This window comes from Diadema antillarum, unplaced genomic scaffold (genome assembly GCF_040938485.1).
Source record: "Diadema antillarum isolate AM-2024a unplaced genomic scaffold, OU_Dant_1.0 scf00000170, whole genome shotgun sequence".
Taxonomy (NCBI): domain Eukaryota; kingdom Metazoa; phylum Echinodermata; class Echinoidea; order Diadematoida; family Diadematidae; genus Diadema; species Diadema antillarum.
This window is the reverse complement of record NW_027271059.1, coordinates 4,147,963-4,158,666: the sequence shown is the minus strand read 5'-3', so window position 1 is coordinate 4,158,666 and position 10,704 is coordinate 4,147,963.

Below are 10,704 nucleotides of genomic sequence, written 5' to 3'. Positions count from 1 at the left end.
TCGTGTTTGTCTGTTACTGTCCCTTAGTGGGCTTTCAAACCTTTTTTTCAACCTGTTTCTCTATTATATTGCGTTCTCTGAGGGGCCCGTGTCACACTGCAAGAATTGTCTTTTCAGTGGCTCCCTCCATTTTTCGTACATTGTATATTGTTCACATCGATCACAATAATCAGTGATTAACAATATTGTTCATTGCAATTATGTTATTACTGTACGGTTTCACTGTTGTTGTATAATATACTCCGTTCAGTTCACATAGTTGTCTTGTTCATATTATTCTCTATTACAAAAGATAGCGAAGTGTGTGTTTTGTTTTGTTTTTGTCGAAAAATTCAGATATACTTGAATTGAAATCGAATTGAAGGGTAAATAAGAATGAATGATTAATAAAAGCCTGAAATGACAAGGATGAAACAATGATCATGGTCACCAAGATATCGCTAAAATGTCACTTCTGGCCATAAATTCCACTTGGGCAGAAGTCCAAAAATTATGTTTGTGTGTGTGTGTGGGTGTGTGTGTGTGTGTGTATCATTTGAAACGAAATAGACTGGAAATGTTTCCTTTATGCAAGAGAGTTAAAGGTTAATCCTAAGTCAGTGGTCAAGATCAATCAACTCCATAAAAATGCAACTTGACACACCCTAATCGACTGTGTGTAATAGTCGAATCACTCCAACGTTTCAATCAAATTGATAACAGTCGTAATAAGTTAGCACTGCTTCCTCCTTTATGGACTTTATAGTTACCAATATGTATATCATAACTGACATGCTAAATGCATGGTTGTTGAACATGCCCATACAGTATGCCCCCCCCCCAAAAAAAAAAAAAAAAAATCAGATTTTCGCATTGATAAAACCCACTATGATTAAATTGTCTAGATGCTACTTCAGGGTCTTAAAATATAACATCTTAGCTCTATTTTGCAGAAAACCCCATTCAATTTGGTTAAGCAGTCACAGAGAAATGTGGATTGTTGTAAAGCATGTCATGAGTCTGATTCTTCCAAGTTTAGCACTTGGATGCTCTTGTGTGTTAATAGACAGAACTTGGAGGGAAGAGATTCCTGACATGCTCTACAAATTTCATCATTTCTCTTTGACCACTGAAGCAAATCAAAATGGGGTTTGTGTAAGATGTGGGCAATGAGTTATAGTTTCGTACCCTGAAATTGTATTTGGATTGATTTACTATTTTTAAAGTTATAATTTTTTTTTTGGGGGGGGGTGGGGGCATATGGTATTATTGTCTCCCCTACAATTCCTTACTAAGTATTTTGCATGTTTTCGTTTCACTCGGAGCTGTGGGTATATACCCACATTAATAATGTCCCTATATGACGACCTTGTTGGTATTTTCTCTCTTTCACTGTCTTTCATTTCTCTTTGTTGTGCATGTCGTGCTATGTGTGTGGGCGTGTATGTGTGTGTGCACGCATGCTTGTCCAGGGCCCCATTTCATAAAAAAGTTTATACGATAGCATCTCTTGCTGAAATGACAATTGTAATGTTAACAACAATAATCCAGCTTCCTGATTGGCTGTTGCTATGAGAAGTTGCCATTTCATTTATGAAATGGGGCGCAGGTGTACTTGAGTGCTTGCAGGATTTAGTGTGTGTGTGTGTGTGTGTGTGTGTGTGTGTATGTGTGTGTGCATGAGTGTGTGCGACTTCTTTTCTGGGAACATGCGCCCCCCCCCCTCAAAAAATGCCTTTCTGTATAGGTTCCCCGCACATTACCTTATTTTTCAAATATGAATATGACGTAGGGCCTACTTTAGACCGCTTTAGATACATTACGTATTCATGTATCTTGTAATATTATGTAAAGTTCAGTCTGTGTACACGGAATTTTCAAATATTTGTTACTATTCATTGATCTCTAGGCCCTAGATGTATGTAGCAAATGTAATATGTGTGGAAAATGAAATGAAATGTGATGAAATGAAATAAAATGCTAATTTCGATACTTTCATTATATTATTTTGACTGCTAGCATTGCCGACATTTTTTTTCTTCCGTCGTTGATATTGTATGGGATAAGATAGAACGGTAATGTAATTGTCAGGGAATCTTCATACCTTTGGAGTTTGAATCCTTGGGTTCTTCCCAAATGTATCTTGTGGTCAGGCAACGATCAGATTTTTTTTTTGGCCGTTATGTCAAACAGTACACATTTTCCACAAAGTCTTTTGAAATATTTAATGATAAAAGCAGAATATGAGTGACGACTGTCTTTCATTGGTCATTACTGTGACTCCTTGTCTATTGTATAATACAATTCATTTAATTCAATTCAATCTTTATTTCCGATTCAGTATATAATATACAAAAATACATGTGAATATGAGCAAATTGTACAAAAAGTGAGTTTAAAAACAATGGAAACGACAACAAAACAAGGTGAGATTATGATAAAGACAAAAGAATAAAAAACCACATCGGGAAAACAGATATCACAGGTACATAAAAAACGGAAACTTATTAACATTATGTGTTTGGTTGATCGGAAAATGGTATGCGCGTAGAAAGCCAAAATAGGCTTGTTACGTTGCACATACCCCTCGTTATAATCATTTGAAAATTACTTTAAAAAAATCAATATTTAATTAATCATAACAAAAAAAGAGAAAAACATTAAACACCATAATACAAATAGAAGAAAGACCAATACATCCATACATAATAATCCAATCAATACTTACTAATCAATAACTTCTTGTACTGCCTTTTGAACTTAAACTGTGTATTGAATTTGCTCAGTTCTAACGTATTCCATAAATCGGGACCAGTATGACGCAACGAATATTTAGATTTATCGGTTAAAAAACGCCATCGATGAAAATGATTTGACGATCTCGTATAATTATGATATAATAATAATAATAATAATAATAATAATAATAATAATGATATTATATTCACAAATCGTAATATATTCCTCACAATTTCCTGTCATCACACAAACTGCGCCCATGAATTAAGTTTATGCCTGATGATAAGAGGGACACAACTTATTGAACTTATACTTGAATCCTATGATATCTTTATGCATGATATATTGTATATATGTGTAATACATCAAATGTAGGAGTGTTGTTGCTACAAACCCGAGCTTCAACCACTACAGACATGAGGGAAAACTCCTTCATTGTTATTCCCAGAATTTTGTCCAACCCGACCGGTCATCACATCCTGTGGTCAGTCCACACACCCTACCTCCCTAGGAGCCTAACCTCTCCCATAAACATTTCTGGATAACCTGTCTCCCCATTGTCTACCAGTGCTAAGTTTCTCCCCCATCATCCCCATCTTGTAATATGTGAGTCACTGGTGTCAGTGATCCATGGATTGACAGTGGTCATTATTAACCTACACCTTTGTTTTATTATAATCTGAATCCCTCTGTTTTGAATATTTGAATATTATTTAGATTAAGCCCCTCCTTTGAGTATAGATGTACTATAAAAGTGACCATGTGCTTTTGGTCAAGAGTTCTCTCTTTCACCCTCTTCGGGTAAAGGACATAAGCGTTGGTCTCCCTTGCCATCCCTCTTTAGGGGCGATATATGGCCGTTTGATGGGGAGTACCTGTTCATATATATCTCTGCTAAGTGTTATATCCCACTGTGATTAAATAAAGAGCCTGTATACTTTGTAATAAGAACTGGTCTCTTGATCTCTTCTGTGTGCTGTCGTCGAGTGTCGAGAAACTTTACCAATGTAACACCGCCTATGGTACGCCATCGAAGAATAACATCAAAACTACAAAACAAAGGTGTTACATTCTGGTGGCAGCGGTGGGATGGATTTGACGAGCCCATCTTCACGTTATACCGCTCTGGATTTTGCACTTTGTGGATTGTTTTATACCTTTTGTTTCTCGACTGTGGATCATCTTGCGACAGCGACCTATCTCTTCTGTGGAACTGAATTCGAGCCTTTGTGCAGTATAGGGCTCCTGCTGACACAATTTTTTTTTTTTTTTTTCACTGTGAGATTGCAGTTTCACACAGTGAACAGCTGTGAACTATCACTTCTGCAGAGTTAACTATTATATTCATCATCACTTTCGTGGATTTTGGAGCAGTGGATTGATATCCGTTTTATACTTCAAGCGACGTGATATTGTGCTCCTTAGCGGATTGTATCCTGTCGTCATTGTGGCATCATCATCTATATGCTGGAGTGTTCTGTATTTTAATGTAAGCTGTTCGCCACTGCTGGAGAACCAACCTTTGCTGTTTTACAGTGCTGAGCTGTTCTTCATCCTGGATCTTTTTTTTTTTTTCATCGCTGACTTGTGCTGTGAATGCTGTTTAATGTTACCGGGAGTTTACCTGTGCTGTATCTGGCTGTGTCTCCTGTTCAGTCGTCATCAACCAGTGACGTCATACATGGACTGTACAGAGCTACCGGTCACCTACGAGGGATCTGGATGAGTTCTTCTTATTCATATTAGTTTTTCCTTTTTCACTGAACATTAATTACTAAATTTGGACAGACTCTTATTACAAATAGCCTTTTCTTTTGTCCTAATCCTGTCCTCATTTTATGAGATTTGTTTTTGATATTCTGAGTGTTGGTACATAGATGGTTTACACTCTGTTGTTTTAACATTTTTTTTTGCTTTCATTTTATGCGCATGTTGATATACATATTTAATTGTAATTGTTTGACGTGTGTTTGTTTGTTGATGACATTACTTGTTTTTCTTACATTGATTACGGTTCATGACATACTGCTAGTTTTGTATGTCAGTTTATGCTTGATTGAGCATAAGTTTGTTTGCTGATTTTTTCCTTTTTATGTTTGCATCTAGGGTGATTTATTCACATCTGCATATTTTTTTCTCTTCATCTTTCTTTTTCTTCTCTCTCTCTCTCTCTCTCTCTCTCTCTCCTGTGTAATCAGTTAAGTAGGTTTACATAGTACTCGATATTTCTTTCTCATTCTTGACTTGGTTAAACCTGTTAACTTCTAACAATGGCTACTGAACAACCCACTCCTACCACATCTACATCTCCTTCCTCCTCCCAACCCCTCATCCGCATTGATCTCCCTCCTCCTTTCAGCGGCGATGGGAGAGAAGATTTCTCCCAGTGGTGTAGGAGATTAGAAGTAGCAGCAGAAGCATGGCCAGGCAGTAGTCAGATTGATCTGGCCAAAATCCTCCCCTCCCGCTTGGAAGGCTCTGCCTTCACTGTCTGGGATTCCTTGCCAGCTGCTGACAAGTGTAATTTTCCAAAATGCAAGACACATTTGTCCAAAGTGTTCTCTAAAACGACAGAAATTTCAACATTCAAGCGAATGTTGAACGCCCGACCCCGCGCCCAAAATGAACCCCTTGAGGTTTATGTTGCAGACCTCACCAGATTAACATCCCTTGCTTTCCCTAATTTTGACGAAAAGGCGAGGGACGACGAAGTTTTCCGTCGATTTTTGGCAGGATTGGATGCGGAGTTGCAGCGAAAATGCCATGAGCATGGCGCTGCAACTCTCGACGATGCACTCCGCATCGCTCATCAGATCCAAAGAGCGGATGAGGCACTTCGTCTCCCCTTTCCCCATAACCGCCCGCAATCCCCAGTTGTTGCTGCTGTTGCTGCCCCCTCTGCAGATGTTTTGAACACAGTAGTTGAGTCGCTTGCTCAACTTCAGGTTCAAGTAGGTGATTTGGCAAAAACTGTCAACAGTCGTTCGCACCACGACCACCCTCCCAATACAGCCGCTCGACATCGTTCCCCCTCCCCATACTCTCGCTCATTGTCACATGCACACCCCTCCCATTCATCTACATCTCGCAAGCAGGATACATCATATCGTTCCCCTTCCCCATATTCCCGCTCATTGGCACACTCACATCCTCACCACTCGTCTACATCTCGTCGGGAGGATACATCATATCGTTCCCCTTCCCCGTACTCCCGTTCTAACTCACCAATTCGATATCTCCCTTCATCCTCCTATTGTCACCATCCACGTACTCGCTCCCCATCCGCATATCATCCTCACAATTCATGGCAGTATTCCCGTCGGGAATATCGTTCTCCTGATCGGTCTTCCAGTTATGGTGGACCTGACGTGCGATTTTCACGCCGAGATTACATGCGATACAGGACTGATAGTCCCGCTCGCCCCCCTCCATCTCACTCCCCGTATCGTTCCCATGACTACCGCACCCCCACTTCCTCTCGCCATGTTTCATTTGCAGACAATCAAAATGGCGGCCCCCATGGATCTCAACATGCCTTTTCTCAGCCGGGAAACTGGTATTAGCTGGTACTGCGGGTCGACTACCAGCATCCATCTCTCCTGATAGACCCACTGATTCCCTTCGCTCCGATTGCCTTCCTCGTATCTTGGTCAGAATTGACAACATGCAAATTCCTGCCCTTATAGATACTGGTACATCTGTCTCTCTTGTTAGTGATCAGCTGCGTTCAGTCATTCCTAGTTTGCGTACACGCCCTTTCCATTCATTACCTCTTAAGGTAAATTCTGTGTCTGGTGTCCCCCTTGACACGTTAGGTACAATTAATGTGGATTTTTCTGTGACCTCTCATTGCTTCACATTTCCATTTCAGGTGGCCCGTGACATTGATCCCCCCTTAATCATTGGCTGGGATTTCTTGCTTCACTATCAGACACAGCTTGACTTCACTTCAGGTGTCCTCATTATTGACAATGCCACTATCCCTCTCATGCACCCACATGAGTTCACACCACTGGTGTGTAATGCTGTTGTTGAAGAACAGATTGTGCCTGCATGGAGTGAAATGACAATACCACTGTCTCTCGCTGATGCACCACTCTCTATCCTCCCTGGCGGCTACGATGCCGTTCTTGAACCATCTACAGATGCCCCCATTCCTCCTCCTCCACCTTTTCCACCACCTCCTCCTCCACCTCAAACTCCACCACCGCCCCCTCCACCTCCCCAACCTCATCCTCCACCCCCTCCTACTTCTCCCCTCACTTCTTCAATATCTGACAGTGATAGTATCCCTCCTTTTTCACCTGTGTCTACCTGTGATACTCATGACCCAGATTTCTATACCCCGGAAGATAGTAATGACCTCTGTTTCTTGTTAGTTAATGAAGGTTTCAGATTACATCAAGCACAACACCAGGACCCCATCATTCGTGAAGTTCGGTCCTGGGTGAGATCTGGGAAATTTCCCCACAAAATCATCTATCCCTCGTTATGAGACTGCTCTTCGCAAATTTCACTCAGAACGTGATCGCCTAGTGCTCCATGATGGCTTACTTTGTAGATTAAGACGTGCTTCAAATGGTTCCCTCGATCGTCAGGTTGTCATACCGCATTCCCTCGTTTCTAATGTGTTGGCTATTTTGCATGGTTCCCCATTTTCTGGACATTATGGTGCTGCTAAAATTATCCAGCAAGCTGACAAGGTTTGCTATTGGCGGTCTATGCGCCGAGACATTACAGATTTCTGCCTCCGCTGTGCGCCGTGCCAAGCACGTCGCAATCCCGTTCCCGCACTCCGTGCCCCCCTTCAACCCATTACCTCTTCTCGTCCCTCTGAACACATTGCCGCTGACCTGACTGAACTACCCCTCATCTCACGAGATGACAAAGGCATTCAATGCCATCTCATTGACCCATCCTCCCCTTCTTCACAGCCGAAAGTAATACACTATAATCGGCTCAAGCCCTATCTCGACACTTCCCTGCCTCTGTCATCCCCGACAACTCCACAACCCTCCCCCGATGCCCTCCCCCCACCAGTACCCCCACCATCACTCTCTACTAATATATGGCTTGTCCCACCTCCCTCCCCACCTGTCCCACCTGTTGCATCCCCTCCCAGTCACCCCAACTTGCCTCCCCCTCCTCCCTCACCATCCCATGATGCTCATGCACGTAACCATGATCCTCCGAACCGCACTCGAAGCGGCCGGATTGTACACCCTCCCGATTACTATGGTAACCCCATCTCCTCCGACTTCACCTCTTTCTCTCACTAGGCCTTGGTTAACTTAACTTTCGGACAACCTTAATGAAGGATTGTTGCTATTTTGAAGTTTATTGCGTCATTTGTCTTATGTTCACTTATGTTTCTGTTGTCTGATTTCTCAATGCAAAGTAAGGAGGTATTGCCTCCTAATGCCATTCCTTTGTATATTTTCATGACCATCAGACGGTTAAAGCAGGTCATGATCTATGTTTATAGACAAGTGTAGTTCCTACCGATTAATGCCTTAACATTCGTATTTGCTATAATTTCATGTGTGATTATCTTTTAAACCATCGATGTCTTGCTCATGTCTCACACGAGTGTTATGTAGTTTAAGTTTTAATAATTGACTTTCTATTGCTTTGATTTTTTCTTTGTTCTGCCTGTTCTCTGACTCCTCAGCTTTTGAATCTCCTCTCTCTATTTCATTTCACATGATACTTTCAACATATTTCTGTCTATCCACAGCCCCATGTGGCCCAATTACTACTTGTAATTACTGCACATTTCAGTGAGATTTCAATTTTCACACAAGTACTTATTACTTTATCGCCATACCTAGATTGGCCTATTTCTAATATCTGTTTGAATGTGTTTTTATGCCTCCGCCACGAAGTGGTGCCGGAGGCATTATGTTTTCGGGTTGTCCGTCCGTCCGTCCGTCCGTCCTTCCGTCCGTCCGTCCGTCCGTCCGTCTTTCCGTCCGTCCGTAATGAATTTTGTGGACAAGGTAACTATCAAAACCTGTTGAGGTATCCTAATGAAACTTGGCATGTATGTGTATTAGGGGGTGAAGTTGTGCCTATCAACTTTTGGGTGCACGTGCTCAAGGTCAAAGGTCAAAAGGTCAAGGTCAAATACATAAAATTTCACTATTTCCACCATATCTATGCAATGCCTGAAGATATTTTCTTGAAACTTAGTGTATACATGTATTACCCAATTTAGATTCTCTGGTGAAAGTTTGGGTCATGAGGTCAAAGGTCAAAGGTCAAAAGGTCAAGTAAAAGTATTAAAACTTCTTTTTTTTTCTCTGTAAATTGGAAAATTGTTCGAGGTATCTTCATGGAACATAGTATATACATGTACTGACTGGCAGTGATTATCTAGAGAATGTAGGGTTCATGGGGTCAAAGGTCAGGGGTCAAAGGTCAAGTGCAACACTTCAAAATTTTACTATTTCCCTCATGTTCATGCAATGCCAGCAGGATTATTTTTTTTTACACTTGGTGTATGCATGTGTAACCTAATAGAAATTCTCTGGAGAGTTTTTTTTTTCTTTTTCTTTTTTTTTTGCCTCAAAGGTCAAAAGGTCAAAGATCAAGTGAAAGTGCTGAACTAACTTTTTCCTCCATATCTCGGAAGTGGCTCAATTTATCGTGGAACTTACTGCATATTTATGCATGTTCTACCTGAACGTGATTATCTTATGAATTTTAGGGTCAAAGGCCAGATGAACATGGTAACAATTAACTATTCAGTACAGAAATTGCACTTTTTCTTCATACCGGTACCATGAAAATTACTGAATGCATAAATGTATGAATGGGTCAAAGTCAAGTTAAAGTCCTTAAATCCTCAAATACATGCTCTCCTATTCATCCAATTAAAACAAGGTCAAGGAAGGTGAACATTCAACACATTTGTGACAAACTTGTCATTTCATTATTTTGCCAGTTTTGTGAAAATGTAATCACACATTGTCCACATGTACTATCTAGACCTATTAGGAGAATCATGCATTATGGCGGAGGCATACCAGTCGCCATAGCGACATTTCTAGTTAAATAATGTTACGCTAACAATATCTTGGTTTCAGGATTTTCATTCCATAATTCTTCGAATTTTTTAATTCCTTTTTGTGTGTTACACCCTATTACACATGGAGTTAATTGTTTTGGATCAATGGGTTCAATATTGTAGTTTTGTGTATTGTTCATATAAAGCTGATTTTTGTTTAGTCGTTTAAATTCATTGTGCACACATTTTTTCCCCTCATAGTTTGAATCAGTGTTTGTGCGATTCTTTGATTTCGGCCTCGGTTTTACAACTTTCAGTATTGCAACACGGAAACAGGAAAATGTTTCATGATTTTTCACATGTGCTCATTGCCTTGTAACTATGATTTCACTTGATATTTTTGTAGTAATGTTAACACCATGTTGAATTTGATGTTTCTATGTTCTTTTGTTTCCTTCTACCCCTTTCCACTTTTACCATTCCTTTAGTTATGCTTTATTATTCTGTTTATTGTATTTCCAGTATTTTCTAGTTTTACACAAGTTACATTTTGTGTCCAGTTCCCTCTCTCATTTTCTCACTGGAGAATATTTTCGATTGGGTTTTCTTAGGTCATTTGTCCCATTGTAATAAACCTCCTTGAAACGAGGACGTTTCATTTTGAAAGATGGAAGTAATGTAATACATCAAATGTAGGAGTGTTGTTGCTACAAACCCGAGCTTCAACCACTACAGACATGAGGGAAAACTCCTTCATTGTTATTCCCAGAATTTTGTCCAACCCGACTGGTCATCACATCCTGTGGTCAGTCCACACACCCTACCTCCCTAGGAGCCTAACCTCTCCCATAAACATTTCTGGATAACCTGTCTCCCCATTGTCTACCAGTGCTAAGTTTCTCCCCCATCATCCCCATCTTGTAATATGTGAGTCACTGGTGTCAGTGATCCATGGATTGACAGTGGTCATTATTAAC